The sequence below is a fragment of the Triticum dicoccoides genome, chromosome 7B (assembly GCF_002162155.2).
Source record: "Triticum dicoccoides isolate Atlit2015 ecotype Zavitan chromosome 7B, WEW_v2.0, whole genome shotgun sequence".
In the NCBI taxonomy this organism is placed as follows: Eukaryota; Viridiplantae; Streptophyta; class Magnoliopsida; order Poales; family Poaceae; genus Triticum; species Triticum dicoccoides.
In genome coordinates, this window is record NC_041393.1 from 322,334,996 (window position 1) to 322,351,919 (window position 16,924).

Genomic DNA, 16,924 nt, shown 5'->3' on the forward strand with positions numbered 1-16,924 from the left:
TGGTGATAGTTGATTTGATCTTGCTGAAAAACCGAAACTTTTGCACCCAGTAAGATAATTTTCATAATTCACATAAGCGTTATTTTGATCTGAATTCTGTACAAATGATTGATATAGAAATTTCCCAGGTTGTCCTAATTTTTCAGAATTTTTGGAGCGACAGAAGTATACAAAGTTTTCTTATTACTACAGACTGTTCTGTTTTTGACAGATTATGTTTTTCTTGTGTTATTTACTTATTTTGATGAATCTATGGGTAGTATCGGGGGGTATGAACCATGGAGAAGTTGGAATATAATATATATAACACCAAAATAAATAAATAATGAGTTCACAAAAGTACCAAAAAGTGGTGATTTATTTTCTTATACTAACGGAACTCATGAGTTTTCTGTTGTGTTTTGTGTTGTGAAGTTTTCAAGTTTTGGGTAAATACTTGATGGGCTATGGAATAAGGATTGGAAAGAGGCTAAGCTTGGGGATTCCCAAGACACCCCAAGCTAATATTCAAGGAAAACCAAGAGCCTAAGCTTGGGGATGCCCCGGATGGTATCCCCTCTTTCGTCTTTGTCTATCGGTAAATTTACTTGAGGTTATATTTTTATTCACCACATGATATGTGTTTTGCTTGGAGCGTCTTGTATGATATGAGTCTTTGATTTTTAGTTTGCCACAATCGTACTTGCTATACACACGTTTTTAGAGGGGCACGCATGAATCGTGATTTATTAGAATACTCTATGTGCTTCACTTTATCTTTTGAGCTAGGCAATTTTGCTCTAGTGCTTCACTTATATCTTTTAAGAGCACGGCGGTGGGTTTATGTTATAGAAATTGTTGAACTGTCTTGCTTCACTTATATTATTTTGAGAGTCTCTCTAAACAACATGGTAATTTGCTTTGGTTATGAATTTAGTCCTAATATGATGAGCATCCAAGAGGGATATAATAAAAAGTTTCATATAGAGTGCATTGAATACTATGTGAAGTTTGATTCCTTATGCTTATTTTGAGATATAAAGTTGGTGATATTAGAGTCATTCTAGTGAGTAATTGTGGATTGGTAGAAATACTTGTGTTAAAGTTTGTGATTCCCGTAGCATGCATGTATGGTGAACCGTTATGTGATGAAGTCGGAGCATGATTTATTTATTGATTGTCATCCTTTGTGTGGAGGTCGGGATCGTGCGATGGTTAACTCCTACCAACCCTTCCCCTAAGAGCATGCACGAAGTACTTTGTTTCGATTGCTAATAGACTTTTGCAATAAGTATGTGGGTTCTTTATGAGTAATGTTGAGTCCCTGGATTATACGCACTCTCACCCTTCCACCATTGCCAGCCTCTCTAGTACAGCTCAACTTTTGCCGGTGCATTACACGCACCATATACCTTCCTCAAAATAGGCACCATACCTACCTATTCTGGCATTTCCATATCCATTCCGAGATATATTTCCATGCAACTTCCACCATTCCGTTTTGTTCTACGTTTCAAGTTGTAATTATTGAGTTGTAAGTAAATAAAAGTGTGATGATCACAAATATTAGAGCATTGTCCCATGTGAGGAAAGGATGATGGAAGATATGATTCCCTCACAAGTTGGGATGAGTATTCGGACTTTATGAAAAATAAAAGAGGTGAAAGAATCCCACCAAAAAGAAAAAAAAAGAAAAAAAATGAGAGAAAAGAGAGAAGGGGCAATGTTACTATCCTTTTTCCACACTTGTGCTTCAAAGTAGCACCATGATCTTCATGATAGAGAGTCTCCTATGTTGTCACTTTCATACACTAGTGGGAATTTTTCATTATAGAACTTGGCTTGTATATTCCAGTGATGCGCTTCCTCAAATTGCCTTAGGTCTTCATGAGCAAGCGAGTTGGGTGCACACCCACTTAGTTTCTTTTTGAGCTTTCATAAACTTATAGCTCTAGTGCATCCTTTGCATGGCAATCCCTACTCATTCACATTGATATCTATTGATGGGCATCTCCATAGCTTGTTGATATGCCTAGTTGATGTGAGACTATCTCCTTCTTTTTGTCTTCTCCACAACCACCATATTCTATTCCACCTATAGTGCTATATCCATGGCTCACACTCATGTATTGCGTGAAAGTTGAATAAGTTTGAGAATACTAAAGTATGACATAATTTCTTGGCTAAAACCGGGGTTATACATGATTTAATACTTCGTGTGATGAAGATGGAGCATAGCCAGACTATATGATTTTGTAGGGATAACTTTCTTTGGCCATGTTATTTTCAGAAGACATGATTGCTTTATTAGTATGCTTGAAGTATTATTGTTTTTTATGTCAATATTAAACTTTTATTTTGAATCTTATGGATCTGAACATTCATGCCACAATGAAGAAAATTACATGGATAAATATGTTAGGTAGCATTCCACATCAAAATTTCTGCTGTTATCATTTACCTACTCGAGGACGAGCATGAATTAAGCTTGGGGATGCTTGATACGTCTCCAACATATTTATAATTTTTGATTGTTCCATGCTATTATATTATCTGTTTTGGATGTTTTATGCATTATTATGCTATTTTAAATTATTTTTGTGACTAACTTATTAACCTAGAGCCCAGTGCCAGTTTCTGGTTTTTCCTTGTTTTTGAGTTACTCAGAAAAGGAATATCAAACGGAGTCCAAACAGAATAAAACTTCACGATGATTTTTCTTGGATCCGAAGACACCAAGAGGACTTGGAGTCCAAGCCAGAAGAGCAATGAGGCGGCAGCAAGGGTGGAATGGCGCACCCTGGGGGGCGGGCGCCCCTGCCTTGTGGCCCCCTCAGGGATCCCCTGACCTACTTCTTCATCCTATATATTCACATATATTCCAAAACCCTCAGAAGCGTCCATGAAAATATTTTTCCACCACCGCAGGTCTCTGACCTCATTAGATCCCGTCTGGAGGCCTTTGTCGGTACTCTGCCGGAGGGGGATTCGATCACAAAGGGCTTCTACATCAAACCTATTACCCTACCGATGAAGCATTAGTAGTTTACCTTAGACCTACGGGTCCATAGCTAGTAGCTAGATGGCTTCTTCTCTCTGTTTGATTCTCAATACCGTATTCTCCTCGATGTTCTTGGATATCTATCCGATGTAATATTGTTTTGCGGTGTGTTTGTCGAGATCCGATGAATTGTGGATTTATGATCAGCTTATCTATGAATAATATTTGAATCTTCTCTGAATTCTTATATGCATGATTTGATATCTTTGTACTTCTCTTTGAATTATCGGTTAGGTTTGGCCAACTAGATTTGTTTTTCTTGAAATGGGGGAGGTGCTTAGCTTTGGGTTCAATCTTGCATGATTTCACCTAGTGACAAAGTAGGGGTAGCGAGACACATATTTAATTGTTGCCATCGAGCATAAAAAAGATGGGGTTTTCATCATATTGCTTGAGTTAATTCTTCTACATCATGTCCTCTTACTTAAGGCGTTACTCTGTTCTTTATGAACTTAATACTCTAGATGCATGCTGGATAGTGGTCGATGTGTGGAGTAATAGTAGTAGATGCAGGAAGGAGTCGGTCTACTTGACACGGATGTGATGCCTATATTTCACAATCACTGCCTTGGATATCATCATAACTTTGCACTTTTCTATCAATTACTCAACCGTAATTTGTTCACCCACCGTATTATTTGCCTTCATGAGAGAAGCCTCTTGTGAAACTATGTCCCCCGGGTCTATTTTCCATCATACTTATTTCCGATCTACTATTTTGCAATATTTTATTTTCTGATCTATAAACCAAAAAAAACATAAATATTTAGGTACTTTTTTGTTTTATCTATCTCTATCAGATGTCACCATTGCAATTGACCGTGAAGGGATTGACAACCCCTTTATCACGTTGGGTGTAGGTGTTTGATTGTTTGTGCAGGTGCGTCGATTGGGGATTTGCTTGTACCTCATACTAGATTGATACCTTGGTTCTCTAACTAAGGAAAATACTTATCTCTACTTTGCGGCATCACCCTTTCCTCTTCAAGGGAAAAACCAAGGCAAGCTCAAGAAGTGGCATTGAGGTGTTATGAGAACATTTTGAGTTCTCTTGTAATGAGTGTTGATTCTCACATCTCCCGTAGTTTCAGAGAATTTCCCCTACACCTTCTGAAGAAGATTCAGAATGGTCATTTTCTTACTCCATCTTTTCTTCATGCATGGTTAATAGCTTCATTATTTCAATAGAATGAAGTTCCTCATAGTCAGGTCTTTCATTGGTCTCAGCCACAATAGGCTCTGATAGAGGCGAGGGTGTCCCGATCTTTCGATGAGATGATAACTATCGATTTGGTGGAGACGACTTTGACGATCCGACTACAAACGTGCACGACGTTGCGCCTTAGCAATCGCTAAACCAATCTCCTGAGGTTACTGACGATGCCGGAAGCACGGTCAGCCTGACCACGAAGGTCTATTCCTGCAAGCAATCGAAGAACGAGCAAGAATATGATAAAGCAATCTGAATATTGCAAATATATATCAGGTATTGATAATGGTGGGGATCCGTAAGCGGTCTTGGTCTGATCGTTGGACACAAACGAAGTACACGAAGTTGCGTTGGCTAACTTTTAACTAAACAAATCCCAAGGAAAAGCTACTAGATGGATCTACTTATATAGGAGCAAGGGGTGGCGGCCAAGGAGGTGGGAGGACGTCCCAAGGCAGCCTAAAACTAAATCTAGGTCGTACAAGGCCAATGGGCCCAAGTGGAGGTGATGTAACACCTTTGGACTTGTAGTTTGACTCGGATTCTGCTGCAGCATCAGATTGTTTCGTCCACAACTCAACGCTCCGGACGAATTTAAAGGTGATTCCAATTGGGTTGGAAAGTGCACGAAATCTAGTTTCCAACAAAAAAAGAATCACCCAATTCGGAGTCCGTATGAAAAACTTGTGTGCGTTTTGAGTCAGGTGTGTCTGTGCAGTCCGAATCTGAATCCAGAACGTGAGACACTTGGACTCTATCTTCTCTTGGGCCAAAAGTGACGTGAGAGAACTTTTTGGACAGAAAATAAACATCTCTTTCTTCCTTATCTTCATATGTGGATTGTACAAATGTCCCATACACCTGCAATTAGACAAAACACAAAAGTGTGTGAAGTATTTTTGTTCTGGATAACATAAATAGATTATTGAATAGTTTGCACTAGAAATCACCTGACAAATATGCATATATGCAATACTTTTGGTCATATCCAAGGTAGTCATGTCCTCATCATCCTCCCCTTCTTGAAAATAAAGCCGTCCTTGGCGTTGCTTAATCTGAAATGTGGCTAACAAAAGAGACAAGGTGTACATGTTGTATATGTATATGTCATCCATTTTTACTTCCCTTGATTTTTGCATATATGACACATGAATAGATGAGTAACTTGCATAGTTCATAAAATCTAAAGCCAAAAAATTAGCACAAGAAGTAGAAGGCATGAAAATATTGCAACTCAGTTTGCACATATAAGTGAAGCTCTTATTCATTTCAAAAGATTGACAATGTTCATCATTAAACCATCCCAAATTGGTGAATAAACCTTACTTGCATCAAATTTACATGCTACAACATGCTTAAATAAGCAAACATGCAATAAGTCATTCAACACAGAATCATCACCAAGATTAGAGGTCATATCAAAATGATTAAACATTGGTTCTTTTGCATCAATAGTTAATTCAATGGGTGCACTCAAAATTGTTGGTATTTCAGTTGTTTGATCACATGGCAAAGTCAAATTATCAACGTAGTCCTCTAAAATAGGTGGTGTGATCAAAGTAGTGGGTAGCTCATCAGATGGTGCATTCAAATTGACAAGGCATTCATCATTCTCATGTAGAGATGGAAGATCAGTACCTTTGTCATTACCTCTTATGATCAACTCAGATGATGTAGCCACTCTCGGGGGCGATGTGTCACATGGTGGAGGTGATGTAGTCCTGACAACAACGGATGTGGTTGTCATAGTATGCCTAGTAGTTGAAGGAACAATCATATCAACTCTTGGAATGTGCACCGTGCGCTTGTTCTCCTCGTGGCCAACACGTCGTTTTATTTCCTGTTCAGCTTTGCAAGCAAGATGAAACAAATGGTTCATAGGATAACACTCTTCATGAATTAGTATCTCTTGAATATCACGGTTTAATCCTCCCCAAAATCTATCCATAAAAGCATCTCTTGAACGAGCAAGAATATGATAAAGCAATCTGAATATTGCAAATATATATGAGGTATTGATAATGGTGGGGATCCGTAAGCGGTCTTGGTCTGGTCGTTGGACACAAACGAAGTACACGAAGTTGCGTTGGCTAACTTTTAACTAAACAAATCCCAAGGAAAAGCTACTAGATGGATCTACTTATATAGGAGCAAGGGGTGGCGGCCAAGGAGGTGGGAGGACGTCCCAAGGCAGCCTAAAACTAAATCTAGGTCGTACAAGGCCAATGGGCCCAAGTGGAGGTGATGTAACACCTTTGGACTTGTAGTTTGACTCGGATTCTGCTGCAGCATCAGATTGTTTCGTCCACAACTCAACGCTCCGGACGAATTTGAAGGTGATTCCAATTGGGTTGGAAAGTGCACGAAATCTAGTTTCCAACAAAAAAGAATCACCCAATTCGGAGTCCGTATGAAAAACTTGTGTGCATTTTGAGTCAGGTGTGTCTGTGCAGTCCGAATCTGAATCCAGAACGTGAGAGACTTGGACTCTATCTTCTCTTGGGCCAAAAGTGACGTGAGAGAACTTTTTGGACAGCAAATAAACATCTCTTTCTTCCTTATCTTCATATGTGGATTGTACAAATGTCCCATACACCTGCAATTAGACAAAACACAAAAGTGTGTGAAGTATTTTTGTTCTGGATAACATAAATAGATTATTGAATAGTTTGCACTAGAAATCACCTGACAAATATGCATATATGCAATATTTTTGGTCATATCCAAGGTAGTCATGTCCTCATCATCCTCCCCTTCTTGAAAATAAAGCCGTCCTCGGCGTTGCTTAATCTGAAATGTGGCTTTGTCATTACCTCTTATGATCAACTCAGATGATGTAGCCACTCTCGGGGGCGATGTGTCACATGGTGGAGGTGATGTAGTCCTGACAACAACGGATGTGGTTGTCATAGTATGCCTAGTAGTTGAAGGAACAATCATATCAACTCTTGGAATGTGCACCGTGCGCTTGTTCTCCTCGTGGCCAACACGTCGTTTTATTTCCTGTTCAGCTTTGCAAGCAAGATGAAACAAATGGTCCATAGGATAACACTCTTCATGAATTAGTATCTCTTGAATATCACGGTTTAATCCTCCCCAAAATCTATCCATAAAATCATCTTCACTTTCTTCTAAAGAGGAATGCAACAAGGTAGTTTGTAAATCATCATAATATTTTGTTACAGTTTCACTACCTTGTTTTAAGTGTTGCAACTTCTTAATCATGTCACGAGCATAATAAGCATGGACGAAAGTATGTCGCATGGCAAGTTTCAAATCATCCCAAGTAGTAGGTATATAATCAGGGTGTAACCGACAATATTCACTCCACCAAACCAAAGCATAACCAGTGAAAGAACCAACCGCAACCTTAACCTTTTTATGTTCATTGAAATTATGGGAAGCAAATATATTTTTTATGTCGAACTCCCATTCAATATGTAAAGCAGGTTTAAAACGGCCATTAAATTGTGGTATAGATACATTAACCTGATCATGTGCATTTGGATGTTTGTGCACCTCTCGTGACGGTTGTGGTATTTGCAAAGGTGGTGGCACGTCTCCCGCGATCGACAAAGCCCATGAATTGACTCTGGATCCTGTCATGATTAGTAGAACAAGAAACAAAACCCAAAAATAATGTTCCTATAACTACTAGGATGTGGTGGTAAAACGCTCACAGTAAAGCAAATATCAATGTCTTACAAGTTCTTACCATGCAGCAGGCGGTGATCGGCAACCAGCGGTGTCAAGTAACTCCGAATATTGAGTAAAGCGATTGCCAGGGGAGCGTACGTATACACGATGTAGAAATATGTGGAGCTGGGTTGGCTATATATGGTAGCAAAAGATTAGCAATAATCAATTCAAAGATGCAATGTTGAATAAACGCTCAACGACGGTACTGTGCTGGTCCTAGGCTAGACCGGACTAGAGATGCGAGCCTAGAACACTAATGAGGTCATGGCGTAGCACAACTAGCATCAATGAAGGATACTAAGTAGCTCTTGACAGCAAGATATAAGTGAAGATCACAACGGCAGTGAAGATAATGATGAAAAACAACTGCCAAGCAGGATATACAACAACTCCCTCTCCAACTTTCCTCTTGAAAAGTTTAAGACAATTTTCTGATAAATTCTTTCAAAGAATGCTATTAACTCAAGCTTTCCAATGCAAAAAGAATCACTCAATTCCGAGTTGATATGAGGAGTCAAAGAATTCTAAAACTGGCCTGAAAAATTGGAACAAGCTGTGTTCATGAACTTCGGAGGGCAAAAAGACCTATTTAGAAGCCGATTTTGAGGTGTCAAATATTGAACTAGCTTCTGCAACTATTTAGATGCGGCTCGTCGCTAGCTTCAATTTGAATACCCATGGAGCCAAAACGGACTTCGTATGAGGAAGATACACCTGTTTTACTGAACAGTGCGCAAAACAGATTCCAATCCGAATTCAGGTACGAGATTGATTCTAGATAGATCCATTTTTTTTCTTCTCTCTTTTTTTTTCACACTTTTTTTTCTTTTCCTTTCTTTTTTTTCTGACTTTTTTTTTACTTTTTTTCTCTCATTTTTTTTCTCTATTTTTTTCTCTTTCCCTCTTTTCAAAACAAACTAGATAAGATGTAGATTGGATCAAGCGAAGATGGGAACGATCTCAACTATGATTATGACAATGAACGGTGGGTAGCACGTGGAGGAAATTGATGGATGGGTGGTGGACAACGGAAGGGCTAACGATGCAGCGGCGGCGTGACTAATGTGAAAAGAACTCGAAACTCTAAACGAACTAGACACTAAGACCAGCAAGTCGACACGACGATGCAACCGATAATTCAATAATGCATACAATGAAAAGAAAATTGCAAAGGCTCAGACTGGCTTGGAGAAAGGATGAATAGATCTAACTTTTTTTTGTCGCTTTTTCTTGGACAATAGGTAAGAAAATAAATCTAATCTAGGAAAACTGGAAATTCTCACCGAGCAACCTGAAAACTGATACCACTTGATAGAGGCGAGGGTGTCCCGATCTTTCGATAAGATGATAACTATCGATTTGGTGGAGACGACTTTGACGATCCGACTACAAACGTGCACGACGTTGCGCCTTAGCAATCGCTAAACCAATCTCCTGAGGTTACTGACGATGCCGGAAGCACGGTCAGCCTGACCACGAAGGTCTATTCCTGCAAGCAATCGAAGAATGAGCAAGAATATGATAAAGCAATCTGAATATTGCAAATATATATGAGGTATTGATAATGGTGGGGATTCGTAAGCGGTCTTGGTCTGGTCGTTGGACACAAACGAAGTACACGAAGTTGCGTTGGCTAACTTTTAACTAAACAAATCCCAAGGAAAAGCTACTAGATGGATCTACTTATATAGGAGCAAGGGGTGGCGGCCAAGGAGGTGGGAGGACGTCCCAAGGCAGCCTAAAACTAAATCTAGGTCGTACAAGGCCAATGGGCCCAAGTGGAGGTGATGTAACACCTTTGGACTTGTAGTTTGACTCGGATTCTGCTGCAGCATCAGATTGTTTCGTCCACAACTCAACGCTCCGGACGAATTTAAAGGTGATTCCAATTGGGTTGGAAAGTGCACGAAATCTAGTTTCCAACAAAAAAAGAATCACCCAATTCGGAGTCCGTATGAAAAACTTGTGTGCGTTTTTGATAGAGACGGGGTGTCCCGATCTTTCGATGAGATGATACTACCGATTTGGTGGAGACGACTTTGACGATCCGACTACAAACGTGCACGACGTTGCGCCTTACCAATCGCTAAACCAATCTCCTGAGGTTATTGACCACGCCGGAGCACGATCAACCTGACCACGAAGGTCTATTCCTGCAAGCAATCGAAGAACGAGCAAGAATATGATAAAAGCAATCTGAATATTGCGAATATATATGAAGTATTGATAAAGGTGAGGATCCGTAAGCGGTCTTGGTCTGGTCGTTGGACACAAACGAAGTACACGAAGTTGCAATGGCTAACTTTTAACTAAACAAATCCCAAGGAAAAGCTACTAGATGGATCTACTTATATAGGAGCAAGGGGTGGCGGCCAAGGAGGTGGGAGGACGTCCCAAGGCAGCCTAAAACTAAATCTAGGTCGTACAAGGCCAATGGGCCCAAGTGGAGGTGATGTAACACCTTTGGACTTGTAGTTTGACTCGGATTCTGCTGCAGCATCAGATTGTTTCGTCCACAAATCAATCCTCCGGACGAATTTGAAGGTGATTCCAATTGGGTTGGAAAGTGCACGAAATCTAGTTTCCAACAAAAAAAGAATCACCCAATTCGGAGTCCGTATGAAAAACTTATGTGCGTTTTGAGTCAGGTGTGTCTGTGTAGTCCGAATCTGAATCCAGAACATGAGAGACTTGGACTCTATCTTCTCTTGGGCCAAAAGTGACGTGAGAGAACTTTTTGGACAGCAAATAAAGATCTCTTTCTTCCTTATCTTCATATGTGGATTGTACAAATGTCCCATACACCTGCAATTAGACAAAACACAAAAGTGTGTGAAGTATTTTTGTTCTGGATAACATAAATAGATTATTGAATAGTTTGCACTAGAAATCACCTGACAAATATGCATATATGCAATATTTTTGGTCATATCCAAGGTAGTCATGTCCTCATCATCCTCCCCTTCTTGAAAATAAAGCCGTCCTCGGCGTTGCTTAATATGAAATGTGGCTAACAAAAGAGACAAGGTGTACATGTTGTATATGTATATGTCATCCATTTTTACTTCCCTTGATTTTTGCATATATGACACATGAATAGATGAGTAACTTGCATAGTTCATAAAATCTAAAGCCGAAAAATTAGCACAAGAACTAGAAGGCATGAAAATATTGCAACTCAGTTTGCACATATAAGTGAAGCTCTTATTCATTTCAAAAGATTGACAATGTTCATCATTAAACCATCCCAACATTGGTGAATAAACCTTACTTGCATCAAATTTACATGCTACAACATGCTTAAATAAGCAAACATGCAATAAGTAATTCAACACAGAATCATCACCAAGATTAGAGGTCATATCAAAATGATTAAACATTGGTTCTTTTGCATCAATAGTTAATTCAATGGGTGCACTCATAATTGTTGGTATTTCAGTTGTTTGATCACATGGCAAAGTCAAATTATCAACGTAGTCCTCTAAAATAGGTGGTGTGATCAAAGTAGTGGGTAGCTCATCAGATGGTGCATTCAAATTGACAAGGCATTCATCATTCTCCTGTAGAGATGGAAGATCAGTACCTTTGTCATTACCTCTTATGATCACCTCAGATGATGTAGCCACTCTCGGGGGCGATGTGTCACATGGTGGGGGTGATGTAGTCCTGACAACAACGGATGTGGTTGTCATAGTATGCCTAGTAGTTTAAGGAACAATCATATCAACTCTTGGAATGTGCACCGTGCGCTTGTTCTCCTCGTGGCCAACACGTCGTTTTATTTCCTGTTCAGCTTTGCAAGCAAGATGAAACAAATGGTCCATAGGATAACACTCTTCATGAATTAGTATCTCTTGAATATCACGGTTTAATCCTCCCCAAAATCTATCCATAAAATCATCTTCATTTTCTTCTAAAGAAGAATGCAACAAGGTAGTTTGTAAATCATCATAATATTTTGTTACAGTTTCATTACCTTGTTTTAAGTGTTGCAACTTCTTAATCATGTCACGAGTATAATAAGCAGGGATGAAAGTATGTCGCATGGCAAGTTTCAAATCATCCCAAGTAGTAGGTATATAATCAGGGTGTAACCGACAATATTCACTCCACCAAACCAAAGCATAACCAGTGAAAGAACCAACCGCAACCTTAACCTTTTTATGTTCATTGAAATTATGGGAAGCAAATATATTTTTTATGTCGAACTCCCATTCAATATATAAAGCAGGTTTAAAACGGCCATTAAATGGTGGTATAGATACATTAACCTGATCATGTGCATTTGGATGTTTGTGCACCTCTCGTGACGGTTGTGGTATTTGCAAAGGTGGTGGCACGTCTCCCGCGATCGACAAAGCCCATGAATTGACTCTGGATCCTGTCATGATTAGTAGAACAAGAAACAAACCCAAAAATAATGTTCCTATAACTACTAGGATGTGGTGGTAAAACGCTCACAGTAAAGCAAATATCAATGTCTTACAAGTTCTTACCATGCAGCAGGCGGTGATCGGCAACCAGCGGTGTCAAGTAACTCCGAATATTGAGTAAAGCGATTGCCAGGGGAGCGTACGTATACACGGTGTAGAAATATGTGGAGCTGGGTTGGCTATATATGGTAGCAAAAGATTAGCAATAATCAATTCAAAGATGCAATGTTGAATAAACGCTCAACGACGGTACTGTGCTGGTCCTAGGCTAGACCGGACTAGAGACGCGAGCCTAGAACACTAATGAGGTCACGGCGTAGCACAACTAGCATCAATGAAGGATACTAAGTAGCTCTTGACAGCAAGATATAAGTGAAGATCACAACGACAGTGAAGATAATGATGAAAAACAACTGCCAAGCAGGATATACCACAACTCTCTCTCCAACTTTCCTCTTGAAAGTTTGAGACAATTTTCTGATAAATTCTTTCAAAGAATGCTACTAACTCAAGCTTTCCAATGCAAAAAGAATCACTCAATTCTGAGTTGATATGAGGAGTCAAAGAATTCTAAAACTGGCCTGAAAAATTGGAACAAGTTGTGTTCACGAAGTTCGGAGGGAAAAAAGACCTATTTAGAAGCCGATTTTGAGGTGTCAAATATTGAACTAGCTTCTGCAACTATTTAGATGCGGCTCGTCGCTATCTTCAATTTGAATACTCACGGAGCCAAAACTGACTTCGTATGAGGAAGATACGCCTGTTTTACTGAACAGTGCGCAAAACAGATTCCAATCCGAATTCAGATACGAGATTGATTCTAGATAGATCCAATTTTTTTTTCTTCTCTCTTTTTTTTTCTCACGCCTTTTTTTTCTTTTTCTTCTCCCTCTTTTTCTTTTTTTTTCTTTCCTTTTTTCTCTCTTTTTTTTCTTTATCTTCTTTTTCTCCCTCTTTCCAAGACAAACTAGATAAGATGCAGATTGAATCAAGTGAAGATGTGAACGATCTCAACTATTATTATGACAATGAATGGTGGGTAGCACGTGGTGGAAATTGATGGATGGGTAGTGGACAGCGGAAGAGATAATGATGCAGCGGTGGCGTGAGTAATGTGAACAGAACTCGAAACTCTAAACGAATTAGACACTAAGACCAGCAACTCGACACGACGATGCAACCGATAATTCAACTATGCAAGCAATGAAAAGAAAATTGCAAAGGCTCAGACTGGCTTGGACCAAGGATGAATAGATCTAACTCTTTTTTGTGGCTTTTTCTTGGACAATAGGTAAGAAAATAAATCTAATCTAGGAAAACTGGAAATTCTCACCGAGCAACCTAAAAACTGATGCCACTTGATAGAGACGGGGTGTCCCGATATTTCGATGAGATGATACTACCGATTTGGTGGAGACGACTTTGACGATCCGACTACAAACGTGCACGACGTTGCGCCTTAGCAATCGCTAAACCAATCTCCTGAGGTTATTGACCACGCCGGAGCACGATCAACCTGACCACGAAGGTCTATTCCTGCAAGCAATCGAAGAACGAGCAAGAATATGATAAAAGCAATCTGAATATTGCGAATATATATGAAGTATTGATAAAGGTGGGGATCCGTAAGCGGTCTTGGTCTGGTCGTTGGACACAAACGAAGTACACGAAGTTGCAATGGCTAACTTTTAACTAAACAAATCCCAAGGAAAAGCTACTAGATGGATCTACTTATATAGGAGCAAGGGGTGGCGGCCAAGGAGGTGGGAGGACGTCCCAAGGCAGCCTAAAACTAAATCTAGGTCGTACAAGGCCAATGGGCCCAAGTGGAGGTGATGTAACACCTTTGGACTTGTAGTTTGACTCGGATTCTGCTGCAGCATCAGATTGTTTCGTCCACAACTCAATGCTCCGGACGAATTTGAAGGTGATTCCAATTGGGTTGGAAAGTGCACGAAATCTAGTTTCCAACAAAAAAAGAATCACCCAATTCGGAGTCCGTATGAAAAACTTGTGTGCGTTTTGAGTCAGGTGTGTCTGTGTAGTCCGAATCTGAATCCAGAACGTGAGAGACTTGGACTCTATCTTCTCTTGGGCCAAAAGTGATGTGAGAGAACTTTTTGGACAGCAAATAAAGATCTCTTTCTTCCTTATCTTCATATGTGGATTGTACAAATGTCCCATACACCTGCAATTAGACAAAACACAAAAGTGTGTGAAGTATTTTTGTTTTGGATAACATAAATAGATTATTGAATAGTTTGCACTAGAAATCACCTGACAAATATGCATATATGCAATATTTTTGGTCATATCCAAGGTAGTCATGTCCTCATCAGTTTTGAGTCAGGTGTGTCTGTGCAGTCCGAATCTGAATCCAGAACGTGAGACACTTGGACTCTATCTTCTCTTGGGCCAAAAGTGACGCGAGAGAACTTTTTGGACAGCAAATAAACATCTCTTTCTTCCTTATCTTCATATGTGGATTGTACAAATGTCCCATACACCTGCAATTAGACAAAACACAAAAGTGTGTGAAGTATTTTTGTTTTGGATAACATAAATAGATTATTGAATAGTTTGCACTAGAAATCACCTGACAAATATGCATATATGCAATACTTTTGGTCATATCCAAGGTAGTCATGTCCTCATCAGGCTCAAAGGATTCATCAAGGGCAGTGAACAGTGATACGTCTCCAACATATCTGTAATTTTTGATTGTTTCATTCTTATTAATCTTGGATACTTTATATGCTTTACTATGCAATTTTATATCATTTTTGGGAACTAACCTATTAACCCAGTGCCTAGTGGCAGTTGCTATTTTCTGCTTGTTTTTGGTTTTTCTAGAAAATTAGTACCAAATGGAGTGCAAACTGTACGAAACTTTTTGACGATATTTTTCTAAACAAAAGAGACCCTAGAAGTTTCGGCAGGAGACTAGACAACAAATGAGGAGACAATAAGGCAATAGGGCGCGCCCGGGGGGGGTGGGGGTACGCACGCCCTGATGCCTTGGGGGCTGCACATGGCTTCAACTGACCTAATTCCACTTCTATAAATTCTCAAATATTGGGAAACCCCCAGAGAGACACCCGAAACAGTTTTTTCACTTCCGCAAGTTTCTATTCTTCCGCGATCCCATCTAGAGGCCTTCTTCGGTACTCTGTCGGAGGGGGAATCAATCATGGAGGGCCTCTACATCTGCTGTCCTTCAGATGATGCGTGAGTAGTTCACCACAGACCTATGGGTCCATAGCTAGTAGCTAGATGGCTTCTCTTCTCTCTCTCTCTCTCTCTCTCTGATCTTCAATACAATGTTCTCCTCAATCTTCTTGGAATTCTGTCAATGTAATCTTCTTTTGCGGTGTGTTTGTTCGGATCCGAGGAATTGTGGGTTTATGATCAGATTGTGCATTGAAAGTAATTCAATCTTTTCTGAACTTTATTACGCATGATTATGATAGCTTTGTATTTCTCTCTGGCCATCCATTTGTTTTTTGCCAACTAGATTGATATCTTCTGATAGAGGCGGAGGTGTCCCGTCTTTCGATGAGATGGTGGATTTCGCTTTGGTGGAAGTCGACTTTGACGATCCGACTACGAACGTGCGAGGACGTCGCGCCTTAGCAATCGCTAAACCAACTCCGAGAGGTTATTGACCACGCCGGAGCACGATCAACCTGACCACGAGGGTCTGTTTCCTGCGAGCAAACGAAGAACAAGCAACAAACTAAGATTGCAATCTGGATATTGCGAATATAAGATGAAAGCTTTATTGATCAAGGTGGGGTTCTGTGACGCCTTTGTCTGGTCGTTGAACACAAACGAAGTACACGAAGTTGCAGCTATGGCGAACTTTTAATCTAAACAAAACCCAAAGTCTAAACGATGCCCTAAGGGCTGTATATATGGAGGAAGAGGGGGGAATTTCGTGGCCCTTGGTGGAGGGGTCCGAAATCAACCCTATCTCTTGTTTCCCCACACATACGGACTCTAAAAATAGCCTATACTTATGTATTTCGAAATTACATGGGCCTGGCCCAATAATAAGGTGACGCAACACCTAAAATAGCCTCGGGACGAAATTTATGAAGTGGCATCTTGTATATTTCGTCCAAGGCTTCATGCACCCATTATGGTGGCTTCAAAGTCCTGAAATCATCACTTGTAACTCCGTTCTTGTTCCCCTTGCGCATGCCATGATCTCCATGCTTGTTCTTGCTCCAATGTTCATCCTTCTCCAAGCTAGGCCCTTCATTTGTAAGCAAAACAAATGTATCCAATTTAGGCAGCATCATATTCTCATGAACATTAGAATCATTACCAAGAAACGAAAGTACCTGGTAATTTAGTTGGCGTGCACGAGCTCTAGTAATTGGTCCAGTATGTATAGCAGCAGGGGCTGTGGGTGTAACAATTGTATTGATGTCCTCATCATCCTCCCCTTCTTGAAATGAAGTCGTCCTCGACGGAAGTTCATCTTCCTCACCCAAATAAGGCTTCAAATCTGCAATGTTAAAAGTGGGACTAACCCCA